We start from the raw sequence: 18,636 nt of genomic DNA on the forward strand, positions 1-18,636 counted from the left end.
ACCAAATTAACTGTCGCACCCCTAGAAATAACCACAGTATATGTACCTATGGTATTATGACTAGAGATTACGACGTGTATTAATAATTTTTCAACACTGCCAAAATTTCTTGTCCCCTTTCACCTCCTGTATAGATCTATGATAATACAATGTAGACAAGTATGCATACATTTAATACTTGTATTTTCTTTACTCACAGAACATGGGACGAAGCAAAAAAAAAACCAAGCCTTACAGAAAACAATCTGAATCAAATCGGCCTAAAGGTACCAGTCATACATTTACTAATCTTGATTTTTCATTTATGTGGAATAGAGTGAAGACATAATTTTTATATAACTATATAGTTTACTTATTTATTTTTGTTATTGTCCGCTGTACACCGCCTGTAAACTTTTCACATTTTTAACTTCTCCTCAAGTTCTACCAGTGCGCTACAGTCGCCATCTTGAAAAACACATTTCAAACTTCTTCTGAGTATCATTCTTTTCATTTCAGATGGATCCTGTATATTTGTGAAGCTTGACAAGGGAGTGTGGTGGCCAGGATATGCCTCGGAGGGAAAAGGCTACTTCTATGATGAAGATGAATAGTACGTTATCGCATTCCTTTTTATAGTTATTAGTTTTGAAGTCTGAAGTGACCCTTTTTTAAATTGCCTTAGAACGAATGCAGAAAACATTTTTAATATTCATTGTTGTAGCCCTCCTGTTGAATTGAGACTTGATGAGGTTATATATATATATAGCTGATACAATCATGCTTAACACCTATCACATATAGCTATCTGTGATTTATTGACAAAGCAGGAAAGGTGAGACATATAATTACGCGTAACTCTTGTTTACTCTTGCAGGTTTTCGTTTGTTTCATCATTTTGTTTTAGAGTACAGTTAACGTCTTGAATTTGTGAGAAAAATTGCTATAGTTTATATTAGGAAATCATAGGCCCTATATGGGCTGATGGATTTGACCAAAAGGTTCAAATTAACAGAATAATTTCAAAATCAGTAGACTGCTAAAGCTCATGGACTTATTGTTTTATTTTACAGCATAACCCTCAACAAATCTAATTGGAAATATACAGTCAGTGATGAACAGCTGAGGAAATCACTAGGTATTAATTTGTTATAAATTAATCTGTTTTCATAAATCAAAGAGTAAGGCGGGTGCAGATCTTGGAAAATTCTTGAACATTAATGAAAGTCTTGAAAAACCCCTTAAAGATAATTGAAAATCTTGTTATGCTTTGTTATGTAGTATTTATCCATATTGCTTTTTCTTTGAAAAAAATAAAAATAAAACTAAGAAATAACATTACAAAAACATGAGGTAAACATGTAATTTATACAGATTGCATGACCGTTAATTACTATCACAATAATTCCTTAAAAATATCTCTCGATATAGAAACATTTCAAGCTTTACTATTCAAGTGATGATGTAATTGTATAGCATTTATAAGTACAAAATGGTGCTTGAATTTGGTTGACAATATTTTGAAAACTCCTTAAATTCTGTTTGAAACCTTAATGTAAGAGCTTAACTTAATTGACCTTTCCAGAATGAGATGTTTTACTTGTTTTGTTTTTAGCCCACCATCATCAGATGGTGGGCTATTCAAATCGCCCTGCGTCCGTGGTCCGTCGTCCGTCCGTCCGTCCGTCCCTCCGTCCCTCCGTCCGTCCGTCCCTCCGTCCGTAAACAATTCTTGTTATCGCTAATCCTCAGAAAGTACTGAAGGGATCTTTCTCAAATTTCATATGTAGGTTCCCCTTGGTGCCTAGTTATGCATATTGCATTTTGGGACCGATCGGAAAACAACATGGCCGACAGGCAGCCATCTTGGATTTTGACCATTGAAGTTTGTTATCGCTATTTCTGAGAAAGTACTGAAGGGATCTTTCTCAAATTTCATATGTAGGTTCCCCTTGGTGCCTAGTTATGCATATTGCATTTTGGGACCGATCGGAAAACAACATGGCCGACAGGCAGCCATCTTGGATTTTGACAATTGAAGTTTGTTATCTCTATTTCTGAGAAAGTACTGAAGGGATCTTCCTGAAATTTCATATCTAGGTTCCCCTTGGTGTCTAGTTATGCATATTGCATTTTGGGACCGATCGGAAAACAACATGGCCGACAGGCAGCCATCTTGGATTTTGACTGTTGAAGTTTGTTATCGCTATTCCTGAGAAAGAACTGGAGGGATCTTTCTCAAATTTCATATGAAGGTTCCCCTTGGTGCCTAGTTATGCATATTGCGATTTGAGAGTTACTAATCGGAAAACAACATGGCCGACAGGCAGCCATCTTGGATTTTGAGAGTTGAAGTTTGTTATCGCTATTTCTGAGAAAGTACTGAAGGGATCTTTCTCAAATTTCATATGAAGGTTCCCCTTGGTGCCTAGTTATGCATATTGCATTTTGAGACCAATCTGAAAACAACATGGCCGACAGGCATCCATCTTGGATTTTGACAATTGAAGTTTGTTATCACTATTTCTGAGAAAGCACTGAAGGGATCTTTCTCAAATTTCATATGGAGGTTCCCCTTGGTGCCTAGTTATGCATATTGCATTTTGAGACCAATCTGAAAACAACATGGCCGACAGGCAGCCATCTTGGATTTTGACAATTGAAGTTTGTTATCGCTATTTCTGAGAAAGTACTGAAGGGATCTTTCTCAAATTTCATATGTAGGTTCCCCTTGGTGCCTTGTTATGCATATTGCGATTTGAGACTAATCGGAAAACAACATGGCCGACAGGCAGCCATCTCGGATTTTGACAATTGAAGTTTGTTATCACTATTTCTGAGAAAGTACTGAATGGATCTTTCTCAAATTTCATATGTAGGTTTCCCTTGGTGCCTAGTTATGCATATTGCATTTTGAGACCAATTGGATAACAACATGGCAGACAGGCAGCCATCTTGGATTTTGAAAATTGAAGTTTGTTATCACTATTTCTGAGAAAGCACTGAAGGGATCTTTCTCAAATTTCATATCTAGGTTCCCCTTGGTGCCTAGTTATGCATATTGCATTAGTTATGCATATTGCATTTTGAGACCAATCTGAAAACAACATGGCCGACAGGCATCCATCTTGGATTTTGACAGTTGAAGTTTGTTATCGCTATTTCTGAGAAAGTACTGAAGGGATCTTTCTCAAATTTCATAAGTAGGTTCCCCTTGGTCCCTTGTATTGCATTTTTGGACCAGTCTGTCCAGAAAACAACCTGACAAACAAACAGCCATTATCGTTAAATCTCAATTTTTTTATATAGCTAGGATTCCCTTGTTTGAAAAGTACTGGAGGGATGTCTCAATTTGCACAGATTAGTAAAATGAAGGGAAAAGTAGAGAAAAGATCAATCTGACATGGAACCTATGAAGATCATTCAATGGTGGGCGCCAAGATCCCTCTGGGATCTCTTGTTTATATTCCCATGTGATGTTATGAGAATCAATTATATTTTAACAGACAAACTGAAAGGTAGAAATAAAAGGAAATTTTTTGATGATTTGGAAGCAACAAAGTCAAAGGTTAGTTTTTAGGTCATCTGACCCAAAGGGTCAGGATGACCTATAGTCATCGTGCTTCGTCCGTCGTCGTGCGCCGTGCGCAAACTTTTTCTTTCAAAACGCTACTCCTCCTTAACGCTTGGGTGGATTACTTCCAAATTTGGTTTGAAGCATCATTGGGGGAGGGCAATCATATTTTATATAAATGAGGCTGGTCTGACCCCTGGGGCCAGAAGGGCGGGGCCCCAAAAAGGGAACTTAGGTGAATATTGCTATAAAATCCTACTCCTCCTTTACCCTTGGGTGGATTACAACTAAATTTGGTGTGAAACATCATTGGGGGAGGGCAGTCATATTTTATATAAATGAAGTTGGTGTGACCCCTGGGGCCTGAGGGGCGGGGCCCCAAAAGGGGAACTTTGATGAAATTTTGCTATAAAATCCTACTCCTCCTTAACCCTTTAGTGGATTTCAACCAGATATGTTGTGAAACATCATTTGGGGAGGGCGGTCATATTTTATATAAATGAGGCTGGTGTGACCACTAGGGCCTGAGGGGCGGGGCCCCAAATGGGGAACTTTGATGAAATTTTGCTATAAAATCCTACTCCTCCTTAACCCTTTAGTGGATTTCAACCAGATATGTTGTGAAACATCATTTGGGGAGGGCGGTCATATTTTATATAAATGAGGCTAGTGTGACCCCTGGGGCCTGAGGGGTGGGGCCCCAAATGGGGAACTTTGATGAAATTTTGCTATAAAATCCTACTTCTCCTTAACCCTTTAGTAGATTTCAACCAGATATGTTGTGAAACATCATTGGGGGAGGGTGGTCATATTTTATATAAATGAGGCTGGTGTGAGCCCTGGGGCCAGAGTGACGGGCCCAAAAAAGGGAACTTTGATGAAATTTTGCTATAAAATCCTACTCGTCCTTAACCCTTTGGTGGATTTCAACCAGATATTGTGTGAAACATCATTGGTGGAGGGTGGTCATATTTTATATAAATGAGGCTGGTGTGGCCCCTGGGGCCAGAGGGACCGGGCCCCAAAAGGGAACTTTGATGAAATTTTGCTATAAAATCCTACTCCTAACACCCATAGTGAATTATTACCAAATTTGGTGTGAAACATCATTGGAGGAGGGTGGTCATATTTTATATAAATGAGGCTGGTTTGACCCCTAGGGCCAGAGGGGCGGGGCCCCAAAAGGGGAACTTTGGTGAATTTTTGCTATAAATCCTACTTCTCTCTAACCCTTGGGTGGATTAATACGAAATATGGTGTGAAACATCCTTTGGGAAGGGTGGTCATATTTTATATAAACGAGGCTAGTGTGACCCCTGGGGCCTGAGGGGCAGGGCCCCAAAAGGGAAACTTTGGTGAATATTTGCTGTTAAATCCTAATCCTCCCTAACCTTTTGGTGGATTACAACCAAATTTGATGTGAAACATAAGGTGACGGCAATCATATTTTTTAATGAGACAGGTTTGACCCCTGGGGAAAAAAAGATGGGGCAAAAGGAGCGCTTAGGTTAAACATTTCTTAAAAATGCAATTCCTCCTTAATGCCTGAATTGATTACAACCATATTTAGTATGAAACATCATTGGGGAAAGGCAATCCTAATTGATATAAATGAGTCTTGTCTGACCCATTGGGACAGAGGGGCATGCCCCAAAAATGGTAACTTGGCTAAAATTTTGCTTTATGATGCTGCTCTTCCTGGACAAGCTAAATGGATAAAAACCAAATTTGATCTAAAACATAACTGGCTGCGATAAATAATTTATGGTAATAATGCTGGATTGGGGTGTGTGTCCCTGCTGTAAGTGTAAGTGTTTGTCAGATGACCGTTAAGGCCCATGGGCCTCTTGTTATAAAAAGTGTCCATGCATTTATAAGGTAATACTTGGCAACACCATGAATTTGAATGTTTTGTATATTTATTTAGTAAGAGTATCACATTTTGATTTTCTGAATGAGTTTAAAAGTGACATTGTATGCACCAAAAATCACTGTATATAGCTCTGCTCCCACGCATTGGTATTTATACATGCGATTTCCATTCATGTATGCACTTTCACAGATAGAAGAATGAGACAATAAAAATTAGGGCTGTAAAGATACACTGCGGTGCACCGAAAACTATGATAAATTTCTTAGGTTTGGTACACTTTTCATTTTTCGGTATTTTTGTTTTGAGTCAGTTTGGTCTGATCTGGTCCATTTTTTAGTATGGATCCAATTTTTACCGGAAATAATATTTCATGTAATGTAAAATTTGATAGGCTCTCGTGATAAATGCCGTCAAGTAACAAACATGCGTCCTTGTACAATAAGTACATGTATAGTGATATGAAACTTGGCGGGGGTGAAACTAAATTCCGTCAAACACCTTTTTTCCAGACTGCAAATCCCTGTCAATATACCAAAATAATATGCGTCGCCGATGCCATCAAATATGGTGACTCATTTAAAATTTTTATCGCGAGTAGATATCGTGGTATATACATTGTAGTATCATTGCATAAGTATATCATAACAGCCTTAATAAATATGTGTTACAAAACTGCAACTAATATTAGTGAATATTTTATGAAGAGTCTGAACACACTAATAACGCAAAAAAAATATTATTCTTTTGACAATAATGTCCAGGTTCCTGTTAAAATGTACATAGAGCACCCTACGTCCTGTTATGGTTTGAAAAAAAAGTTGTTTGAATGTAATTGAAAAGGTGATTGTTAGTTTGATATAGTGGTTACTGGCCTGATATATACATGCATTTTCCTTTTATGTATTTTCCGCACATCCATGTCTTTAAAAAATGCTACCAATTCATATCTACAGAAAGGCAGTGGAATGACAGGACATGCTGATGGACAAGAAGAGATAGTAGATGATAACATTGATGAACAAGAAAGGCTTGAAGAGAATAGCAAGGTAGATGATGACCAAGAGAAGATATTGGAGGATGGACAGATGAAGGACGATGACCAAGAGAAGATAGTGAAGGATGGACAGATGAAGGACGATGACCAAGAGAAGATAGTGAAGGATGGACAGATGATGGATGATGACCAAGAGAAGATTGTGAAGGATGGACAGATGATGGATGATGACCACGAGAAGATTGTGAAGGATGGAAAGATGATGGATGATGACCAAGAGAAGATTGTGAAGGATGGACAGATGATGGATGATGACCACGAGAAGATTGTGAAGGATGGACAGATGATGGATGATGACCAAGAGAAGATTGTGAAGGATGGACAGATGATGGATGATGACCAAGAGAAGATTGTGAAGGATGGACAGATGAAGGACGATGACCACGAGAAGATTGTAAAGGATGGACAAATGGTGGATGATGACCAAGAGAAGATTGTGAAGGATGGACAAATGGTGGATGATGACCAAGAGAAGATTGTGAAGGATGGACAGATGATGGATGATGACCAAGAGAAGATTGTGAATGATGGACAGATGAAGGAAGATGACCAAGAGAAGATAGTGGAGGATGGACAGATGATTGATGATGACCAAGAGAAGATTGTGAAGGCTGGACAGATGATTGACGATGACCAAGAGAAGATTGTGAAGGATGGACAGATGAAGGACGATGACCAAGAGAAGATTGTGAAGGATGGACAGATGATGGATGATGACCAAGAGAAGATTGTGAAGGATGGAAAGATGATGGATGATGACCAAGAGAAGATTGTGAAGGATGGACAGATGATGGATGATGACCAAGAGAAGATTGTGATGGATGGACAGGTGAAGGACGATGACCAAGAGATGTTGGTGGAGGATGGAGAGTTAGCAGATGATGAACTAGAATGGAGATCAGATGATGAACTAGAAAGGAGATCAGATTATGAACTAGAAAGAATATCAAATGATGAACTAGAATGGAGATCAGATGATGAACTAGAGAGCATAACACTAACAGATGGTCATGATGGAAACATGAGTTTCAGATATGATGGAAACATGGTCATGCTGAAGGAAAACAGAGAAGCCTTTAGTGGTTGGTATCTTTTTCATTACTTATACTACTGGTAAAGGGTGTGGATAGGGTAGGGTTGGTAGTTTGGTAAAATTATACATGTTTTATCTATCAGATATGTATTAAAGTTAAGATACCCTACAGGAATTGTTTTATTATTGTACTTAGGGAAAGCTAACTTGCAGTTTTGGTCAGCAATGTTTTAGGAAGTTATTCAAGAAAGAATTTCTTTTAAAAGACTTTCATTTGGTGCTCACAATCTCATCTGCATGTTGGAAAAAATGACATCATTTGATGCTTAAAGAAAATATTTAATTATTCCAATTATGTACATATCATTTCTAGTAGTTTGATGCTATAATGAATGTTACATTATTCTTCTTTCACACAGCTGTTAAAGAAAAGCTGGATCTGGAGCAAGTAATGGATTCTTGCAGCGAGGACAGCAACTGCTCGCTGATTTGGCCCATATTGGTATGTATTAAGTTGTCTCCATGACTTGAAAAGAAATGAATTTAATCCAGTACAGCTTTTCCCGTAAAAAGTTTAATTACTCCCTGCCTAGGTCACAGCTGTTCACATTTACATATATGATTAACACTTGAGTCTTTTATCATCCATTGTGTAGCACTGCAGATGCTTACCATAGATACTGGATAAAACACATACATTTAGAAGTAAAGATATGATTTTCTACTAGTTCCTTTATAAAATCACAATATCCCAGTGATATTGCCATATAAATTGTATGTATAGTGTAAGTGTACCCCATTTAAAATACCACATTTAAAGTGCCTTTAACATATAACCTAGTTAACCCGAATAACCGATTAATGGATATTTTATGATTTGTTATTATGTGCATTACAGAGTGTTAGTCTGAGAAAGACCAGAATCTTAAAGAGATGGAAAACCAATGAGTGAGTATATTGTTTATGGGTGTGCATCACATGTTATGAATGTATTAACAGAAGAAGGTTCCCGTTGATTTACATGGTCAAAGTTCAAGGTCACATCACGGGTACATGTGATTTGCGCTGGGATTTTAATGATTATATAATTGTGCATGCAGCTTTAACAAAAAATATCAATGATTGAATGATTTCGCACATGATATCAAACCATGCACCAAACTTATTTTTAAAACAAAAATTCTTTTGATGTTATATACAAATACATTTATTTTGTAGCTCACATAAAGACAGTGATAGTAGTGTTCATGACTATGATTCTGACAGCAGAGACCCTTCTTATAAGCCACAGAAGCCTGATAGACTTGATGATAGGTATGTATACATGCAATGAACAAAAATATGTAAAACTTGCATGAAATGGTCACATAAAATTACAAATGGATGTTTATACCATTTACACAATCAGCATAATTATTTGTCAGAGATTTCATAAACTCCTGCAAATAACTTGCATTCATGTTGTTAATAATTGTCAAGTGCAGTTTTTAGACTTCAAATTTTTGTGTAAAATTTTGGCTTCATGCATTTCAATAGATATTTTACACAATTCAAATTTAAGATGCTGTATTCGTTTCCTTGACCAATTTATATCTCAAACTGTGAAACACATTTTTCCTGTCAGGATCAAGAATCAAAATGTCAACTTTATGATGAATATCAAGATTTCTCTCTGGCAAGTTTGTGAGGAATATTACCTTAAACTTCTCTCTGGCAAGTTTGTGAGGAATATTAATATTACCTTAGAACTTTCTCTCTGACAAGTTTGTGAGGACTACATTTTTTTTGTATTACTTTAAACTTTCTCTCTGGCAAGTTTGTGAGGAATATTACCTTAAACTTTCTCTCTGTCAAGTTTGTGAGGAATATTACCTTAAACTTTCTCTCTGTCAAGTTTGTGAGGAATATTACCTTAAACTTTCTCTCTGTCAAGTTTGTGAGAAATATCAGATTATCAAGCATTCTCTCATCTACAACTTATTTTTTCTGTCAAATTTGTGAAGAAAATCAAGCTTACTCTTACCAAGATTGGTTGAAAAATCAGGTCAGGCCTGATGTGGATTCTTTAATCTGATATGAAATATTTTAATTTCTCTCTGAATTTATGGGGAACAAAATTATTGAAATCATTGTCATTGAAATGTTTGCAAATTGTCATTAAAATGTTTGAAATTAATATGATTAAGTGGAATCTAGAACAAGTTTTAGATTGAGATATGGAGTTTCCTTCTGGTGGATTTGCTTGTTTTGGAAATGATTTTCAATTTAGTGAAATCCTTGCCTTCTGTGGTGATGAGAACATGGATGTATTGGATCTACAGATATGTGGATCAAATTTCATTTTGTTTTATAATTTTTCTGAAATGTTGTGCTGCAAGCAATTTTGCTCTTCTGAAAGGTTCAGTGGGATATTCTACACAATTACTTCTTTGCTGTTATTTTAACTTTGTTTGATCTATCTGAACATAACATGGACTGGAGAATGGATAATGTTATGATAGTATTTGTGGACTATAAAGCCAATTCATGTATTTGTAATTTCAACACCAAAACAGGATCATCAAACATTTAAAAATCTTTGTGATACAAGGTACATATATACAAGTAGCATATATACTAAAACTGAGATATTAACTACACATTGAATGAAAACAATTTGGTCCTGGTGTGGAAGTAATTAAGATATTATTATGTATTTGAATTGTTAAGCAGATGACAATTAGCTAGAATAAGTAAAGATATACATTTTGAATCTTAATCAAATCATTAGAGAGCAGCTGTTATCCAGATGATCTGTGATTTAATTAGCATGTTATGATTATGCTGCACATCTAAGTAATACTGACGGTATTATTTGTTTTTGAAAATACCATTTCTTTCAAATGTTTTAGGTTAGGAATGTAGTCTGAACCCATCATATTTTCATGTTCCTGTATAGTCACAACATTAACATGGCAGTTTCTTGTATAAGGCATAGCTTTAGCAATGTAGACATTTGTTCAGAAAATGTAAATATTTTCTCATTCAGTATTTTATTGATATCCTAATATAAATTATATAAAAACATGCACATCCTATTATGATTTTGGTCTCGCCTTCGACAATAGTCGCGGAAAGTGAAACATAAGGTCACCGTGTTACTTTTACGACGGCGACAGCAACAACGGCCACATCAGTATTTGCGTAAATTAAAGTCTACTTTAAACAGTGTTATTGCCATCCATTTGAATCGAAACTTGGTGAGGTTACTGATACTATAATATTGGATGAACACAACAATTTGTCATTGTTATAAGAATCAAAGTCGCTATATGGCATACTGCATACTGCACATGTTCTTCCCTGTCTAACCCTTCATTATTGAAAAAATAAGATCAATTCCATGCTATAGAAACATTACAACTTGTTTCTTCTTAAACAAAAACAGTTTTAATACATTTCAGTGAGACAGATGCAAGTGACCACAATGATTCCAGTGCATTGGCCATCACCAAGAAAAGAAAGGTATCAATTGAGTCAAACCTGTCTTACGAACCCCTGTTTATATCGACTTACTGTCTAATGCAACCAAATACCTTCAAAGTTTTTATCCCCCTACACTACAGAAACCCTGTATTCAGCCACTAAATCCAGATCACAACAACTTAATGCCCTTAACTTCTAGGTTTCATGTTTAAGATTATTTGGGGCAGTTAGTTGCCGGATACTGAATGTAGGTCGCGATCGGTGTTTTCACTCCGGGTATTCTGGCTTTCATTCAACTACAAAACCTGGCGTACGTTACATTAACTTGTGTTTAAGGTGACCAGCAGTCCTATTTGACCTTTATGATGGTTCCCTTGACTAATGACTCCATTAAACATGGCACCTGGGTCAATAATATTTGAGTCTTTGTATTTTTCATAAAACAAACATAGTATGATCACTTTCACCAAAATTTTGAAACCATTCAGTAGCAATAAGTTATTTAATAATTGACTGTGACCGATGGACTTCTTGCTCATTTTACCATTAAAATTTATTTGTGCAATATGTATACAAAATGTACTTATATACTTATTCAACAGTTGCATTAAGTAATTATTTGATACACTGAGAATTGAATTACACCCACATATTGTGGTATAAAATGTATTTTTATGACCCCGCAATAGATCAGCAAATGCATATTTTCATATACCGATGTATATTTTGTTTTAATTTCAGAGCCTTCACTGGAAAAAGAAAGAAAGAAAAAAAAACAGGGTGCCCTGGACCAAAGCTGACACTGAAATCCTTAAGCGCATATTTCATCCATGTATTACATCAAATAAGCCTCCAACAAAAAATGATGTTTTATTAGGGACAAGGAAAAACACTTATATGAAAACAATGTTCGAAAAAAGAGGCTGGAAGTGTATTAAGTATTACGTTTGGAGCCTGACACAGCAGCATCAGAAAAAAAAGATGAAGCTTTTGCAAGCATCTTCTTTGCGGAACTAAATCTATGTTATGTTCGTCAAGAAATGTTTTGATTCCAATAATGAAGAGTGTGCCGTTTTTGGTGTTTTACTTTACTTTTATTTACTTGTGACGACGAAATGACTCGGTTGAATTAATTCCATTTCTTGAAAGAACCTAGGATAGAATTATCTACGTACATTTGTTTTGCATCCAATGATACACTGTATATGTACTTATATCAGCAAATGTTAATTGGTGCTCTGAATGAGTTAGACATTTAGTACATACAATTTTCTCCTCACAAAATTTAAATAATTTTCTTGCGAATTCCCTTTGAACATTTAGCTTGAATCCTTATGTCTCCATCACCGTCAGTCTTTGCCTTTGTGGCAAAATCCTCCAATGTTTATTCTAAGGCTTCTTCTGTTTCTTAATAATAATTCCATTCACTCTCCAAAATAACTCATCTTAATTTGATCCAGGGAAATACCTGTGTTTGACATTTAAGTGGCAATGCAAGATATACAAGCGAATGTTTGTTACCACTATTTTTCATTAAAAAAGATAAAATTAGGACCTGTTTCATTTGTATGGATGATTTTAAATATATATAATCAATGTCATCAAAGTCATATATTGGAATAAGAAATCCTGACCTTTTACATAGTACTATGGAAGTATTAGAGAACTCTCAATGATAACAAATCTCAGATATAGTGCAGAGGAAAATGTGAAATGTTACATTGTATGTGTTTATTTAATGCAATATTGCATTCAATATTAGTATGATGCCATGTTATTTTCAACTTACTACATTTCATGTTTAAGCCTAAGGCTATTTGGATATTTATACCCTTCGATGCAAAACAATGCAATGTTTGATATCTTTTGAAGACTGAGAGATTTGTTTTTTTGAATTTCAGTTATTGTTTAATTTGGTATTGAAGATAAAAAATGTTCACTGTTGATTTGATTGCGATCTTTACAGCTAGTGCTAGCTATCTAGTTGTTATTATTTGTTTTTGTGTGAATAAATCCATTGTATCAATCACATCTGTTGAGTTGATGGATTCAGCAGGTGCTTGTGGGGAACAACTTAGTATCTCTCTGTGAAGAGGGTTTATGAGGAATACATTCCCACTGATAAGTGCTTGTGGGGAACAACTTAGTATCTCTCTGTGAGGAGGGTTTAGGAGGAATACATTCTCACTGATAAGTGTTTGTGGGGAACATCTTGGTATCTCTCTGTGAAGAGGGTTTATGAGGAATACATTCTCACTGATAAGTGTTTGTGGGGAACATCATGGTATCTCTCTGTGAAGAGGGTTTATGAGGAATATATTCTCACTGATAAGTGTTTGTGGGGAACATCTTGGTATCTCTCTGTGAAGAGGGTTTATGAGGAATACATTCTCACTGATAAGTGTTTGTGGGGAACTTAGTATCTCTCTGTGAAGAGGGTTTATGAGGAATACATTCTCACTGATAAGTGTTTGTGAGGAACTTAGTATCTTTCTGTGAAGAGGGTTTATGAGGAATACATTCTCACTGTTAAGTGTTTGTGGGGAACAACTTGGTATCTCTGTGTGAAGAGGGTTTATGAGGAATACATTCTCACTGATAAGTGTTTGTGGGGAACATCTTGGTATCTCTCTGAAGAGGGTTTATGAGGAATACATTCTCACTGATAATTGTTTGTGGGGAACAACTTGGTATCTCTGTGAATAGGGTTTATGAGGAATACATTCTCACTGATAAGTGTTTGTGGGGAACATCTTGGTATCTCTCTGTGAAGAGGGTTTATGAGGAATACATTCTCACTGATAATTGTTTGTGGGGAACATCTTCGTATCTCTGTGTGAAGAGGGTTTATGGGGAATACATTCTCACTGATAAGTGTTTGTGGGGAACATCTTGGTATCTCTCTGAAGAGGGTTTACGAGGAATACATTCTCACTGATAATTGTTTGTGGGGAACAACTTGGTATCTCTCTGAAGAGGGTTTATGAGGAATACATTCTCACTGATAATTGTTTGTGGGGAACAACTTGGTATCTCTCTGTGAATAGGGTTTATGAGGAATACATTCTCACTGTAAAGTGTTTGTGGGGAATAACTTGGTATCTCTCTGTGAATAGGGTTTATGAGGAATACATTCTCACTGATAAGTGTTTGTGGGGAACATCTTGGTATCTCTCTGTGAAGAGGGTTTATGAGGAATACATTCTCACTGATAATTGTTTGTGGGGAACATCTTGGTATCTCTCTGTGAAGAGGGTTTATGGGGAATACATTCTCACTGATAAGTGTTTGTGAGGACCTTAGTATCTCTCTGTGAAAAGGGTTTATGAGGAATACATTCTCACTGATAAGTGTTTGTGGGGAACATCTTGGTATCTCTCTGTGAAGAGGGTTTATGGGGAATACATTCTCACTGATAAGTGTTTGTGGGGAACATCTTGGTATCTCTCTGTGAAGAGGGTTTATGGGGAATACATTCTCACTGTAAAGTGTTTGTGGGGAACTTAGTATCTCTCTGTGAAGAGGGTTTATGGGGAATACATTCTCACTGATAAGTGTTTGTGGGGAACATCTTGGTATCTCTCTGTGAAGAGGGTTTATGGGGAATACATTCTCACTGATAAGTGTTTGTGGGGAACATCTTGGTATCTCTGTGAAAAGGCTTTATGAGGAATACATTCTCACTGATAAGTGTTTGTGGGGAACATCTTGGTATCTCTCTGTGAAAAGGCTTTATGATTGACGAATACATTCTCAATGATAAGTATTTTTAGAGAATTTATAGTACTATATTTCTGTCGGGTAGACTTAATATCCATCTGATGAAGGTTTAAAGGGATTATTTATTGCAGGTATTTTATGGTGAATATTTAGGTCCCCCCTCGATCCCCCCCTTGAAGAAAGGGTTTATGAGGCATAAATCTCTTACGGAGGTGTTCCGAATGATCCCCATAAAATTGTCTTTGCCCCATATACTAAAACGGAGAGAGAACGTTGATATGGTTTAATATTTGGAAATAGCTGAAAGTGTATTTATTTCGGTGGATGCATACGCTGTTGTCCAGATGAAAGTATAGAGAGATTGATGCTGGAAGTTGTGTTCCCCATAACGTCGTGTAGTTACCAATTCCTCATAAGCACCGATTGGCGAGTAAGAGAGAGAGAGAGAGAGAGAGAGAGAGAGAGAGAGAGAGAGAGTTGTTACCTATAACCCATTCCTCCACAACTACCCAACTAAGAATGTTTCTCGCGTTGAGTTCAGTTTTCTAAATCTCATAATCAGTCTACTAAGTGACCTCTCACAATAAATATTAATGTATACGTGTCTGAAAGAAAATTTCGTTACATTCCAGTAATTCACCTATTATTCGTGACATGAAGCTACGCACGGCTTCTCACAAATATAAGAACACCTGATTGGTTGATTAACCTGATAGTTCTAGTCTTAATTAAATATATTGCTGAGTTTACTTTAGTAAATAAGTAACTGCCTGATGAGGGGGGAGCAAAGTAAACAAGTCATGTCCTTGTGAAGGCGAGGTGCACCCCCAGAAACGTAGCCAAAGATTTAGTATTGCTTCTACTGGCGATTTGTTGTGCCCCGTTTTGATCTGCCTACCGATTAAAAACATACAAAACTCGTATTGCTCGCGTAATATTGAAGGTAAACAAGTTCCATACCAGGATAGGGCGTAGTCTGCATTGTTTTCCTCGATCTGTACAGCTTAACTAACGGTAACTAATCACACTGGACCACTCTCCTGTATGATACAACGATAGGATTACCTCAGACCAACCTCATTCTTTTGTCAATCGAAGATACATAAATGTACCAATTTATCGCTGCCGATTCATTATTCAAGGAGAATACTCAAAATATCACAGATTATGTCATAAATGTCCATTACTGACGGATAAGACTACAAACCAAGTTATTCAGAACTGCAAGTTCATGATGACTATGGACATTTTATTGTCGCGATCGTGATATTACTGGGAAATATTACATTTCCTTGAGCGATATCAGGAACGCCACACCTCTACACTCATTTGTTTTTCTTTTTGACATTTTGCTACTTATTTGTGTGCGTGTGTGTGTGTGTGTATGTTTGCTTGTTTTCCGTTTGTTTTGTTTGTTTGCTTGTTTTCATTTTTCTTTGTTTATTTGTTTGTTTTCCTTTCGGTCTGTTTGTTTGTTTGTTTTCCTTTTGTTTCGTTTGTTTGCTTGCTTACCTTTTTGTTTGTTTATTATTTTTCCGTTTGTTTTGTTTTGTTGTTTTCCTTTTGTTGTGTCTGTTTGCTTGTTTTCCTTTTGTTGTGTATGTTTGCTTGTTTTCCTTTTGTTGTGTCTGTTTGTTTTCCATTTGTTGTGTCTGTTTGCTTGTTTTCCTTTTGTTGTGTCTGTTTGCTTGTTTTCCTTTTGTTGTGTCTGTTTGTTTTCCTTTTGTTGTGTCTGTTTGCTTGTTTTCCTTTTGTTGTGTCTGTTTGCTTGTTTTCCTTTTGTTGTGTCTGTTTGTTTTCCTTTTGCTGTGTCTGTTTGCTTGTTTTCCATTTGTTGTGTCTGTTTGGTTGTTTTCCTTTTGTTGTGTCCGTTTGCTTGTTTTCCTTTTGTTGTGTCTGTTTGCTTGTTTTCCTTTTGTTGTGTATGTTTGCTTGTTTTCCTTTTGTTGTGTCTGTTTGTTTTCCATTTGTTGTGTCTGTTTGCTTGTTTTCCTTTTGTTGTGTCTGTTTGCTTGTTTTCCTTTTGTTGTGTCCGTTTGCTTGTTTTCCTTTTGTTGTGTCTGTTTGGTTGTTTTCCTTTTGTTGTGTCCGTTTGCTTGTTTTCCTTTTGTTGTGTCTGTTTGCTTGTTTTCCTTTTGTTGTGTATGTTTGCTTGTTTTCCTTTTGTTGTGTCTGTTTGTTTTCCATTTGTTGTGTCTGTTTGCTTGTTTTCCTTTTGTTGTGTCTGTTTGCTTGTTTTCCTTTTGTTGTGTCCGTTTGCTTGTTTTCCTTTTGTTGTGTCTGTTTGCTTGTTTTCCTTTTGTTGTGTCTGTTTGTTTTCCTTTTGCTGTGTCTGTTTGGTTGTTTTCCTTTTGTTGTGTCCGTTTGCTTGTTTTCCTTTTGTTGTGTCTGTTTGCTTGTTTTCCTTTTGTTGTGTCTGTTTGTTTTCCTTTTGTTGTGTCTGTTTGTTTTCCATTTGTTGTGTCTGTTTGGTTGTTTTCCTTTTGTTGTGTCCGTTTGCTTGTTTTCCTTTTGTTGTGTCTGTTTGCTTGTTTTCCTTTTGTTGTGTCTGTTTGTTTTCCATTTGTTGTGTCTGTTTGCTTGTTTTCCTTTTGTTGTGTCTGTTTGTTTTCCTTTTGTTGTGTCTGTTTGCTTGTTTTCCTTTTGTTGTGTCTGTTTGCTTGTTTTCCTTTTGTTGTGTCCGTTTGCTTGTTTTCCTTTTGTTGTGTCTGTTTGCTTGTTTTCCTTTTGTTGTGTCTGTTTGTTTTCCTTTTGCTGTGTCTGTTTGGTTGTTTTCCTTTTGTTGTGTCCGTTTGCTTGTTTTCCTTTTGTTGTGTCTGTTTGCTTGTTTTCCTTTTGTTGTGTCTGTTTGTTTTCCTTTTGTTGTGTCTGTTTGTTTTCCATTTGTTGTGTCTGTTTGGTTGTTTTCCTTTTGTTGTGTCCGTTTGCTTGTTTTCCTTTTGTTGTGTCTGTTTGCTTGTTTTCCTTTTGTTGTGTCTGTTTGTTTTCCATTTGTTGTGTCTGTTTGCTTGTTTTCCTTTTGTTGTGTCTGTTTGTTTTCCATTTGTTGTGTCTGTTTGCTTGTTTTCCTTTTGTTGTGTCTGTTTGCTTGTTTTCCTTTTGTTATGTATGTTTGCTTGTTTTCCTTTTGTTGTGTCTGTTTGTTTTCCATTTGTTGTGTCTGTTTGTTTTCCATTTGTTGTGTCTGTTTGGTTGTTTTCCTTTTGTTGTGTCTGTTTGTTTTCCTTTTGTTGTGTATGTTTGCTTGTTTTCCATTTGTTGTGTCTGTTTGGTTGTTTTCCTTTTGTTGTGTCTGTTTGTTTTCCTTTTGTTGTGTCTGTTTGGTTGTTTTCCTTTTGTTGTGTCCGTTTGCTTGTTTTCCTTTTGTTGTGTCTGTTTGGTTGTTTTCCTTTTGTTGTGTCTGTTTGCTTGTTTTCCTTTTGTTGTGTCTGTTTGGTTGTTTTCCTTTTGTTGTGTCTGTTTGGTTGTTTTCCTTTTGTTGTGTCTGTTTGTTTTCCTTTTGCTGTGTCTGTTTGGTTGTTTTCCTTTTGTTGTGTCCGTTTGCTTGTTTTCCTTTTGTTGTGTCTGTTTGTTTTCCATTTGTTGTGTCTGTTTGCTTGTTTTCCTTTTGTTGTGTCTGTTTGTTTTCCTTTTGTTGTGTCTGTTTGTTTTCCTTTTGCTGTGTCTGTTTGTTTGTTTTCCTTTTGTTGTGTCCGTTTGCTTGTTTTCCTTTTGTTGTGTCTGTTTGTTTGTTTTCCTTTTGCTGTGTCTGTTTGCTTGTTTTCCTTTTGTTGTGTATGTTTGCTTGTTTTCCTTTTGTTGTGTCTGTTTGTTTTCCATTTGTTGTGTCTGTTTGCTTGTTTTCCTTTTGTTGTGTCCGTTTGCTTGTTTTCCTTTTGTTGTGTCTGTTTGTTTTCCATTTGTTGTGTCTGTTTGCTTGTTTTCCTTTTGTTGTGTCT

General features: G+C 36.3%; 1 protein-coding gene and 2 long non-coding RNA genes across 4 annotated transcripts in view; 2 read left to right on the forward strand and 1 right to left on the reverse strand.

Annotated features, from left to right (window-relative positions):
- The window catches only part of LOC117316486 (zinc metalloproteinase dpy-31-like), a 66,864-nt gene that overhangs the window by 32,834 nt on the left and 15,394 nt on the right, over positions 1–18,636 (reverse strand). The gene's annotated exons all lie outside the window — the stretch shown is intronic.
- On the forward strand, positions 489–6,580 carry LOC117316487. Its single transcript, XR_004529863.1, has 3 exons — positions 489–592; positions 1,053–1,117; positions 6,380–6,580. It is a non-coding gene; the product is annotated as an uncharacterized LOC117316487 (long non-coding RNA).
- LOC117316488 lies at positions 10,558–13,004 on the forward strand. The gene is made up of 2 exons (XR_004529864.1): positions 10,558–11,017; positions 11,720–13,004. It is a non-coding gene; the product is annotated as an uncharacterized LOC117316488 (long non-coding RNA).

This window comes from Pecten maximus, chromosome 18 (genome assembly GCF_902652985.1).
Source record: "Pecten maximus chromosome 18, xPecMax1.1, whole genome shotgun sequence".
NCBI classification, from domain to species: Eukaryota; Metazoa; Mollusca; class Bivalvia; order Pectinida; family Pectinidae; genus Pecten; species Pecten maximus.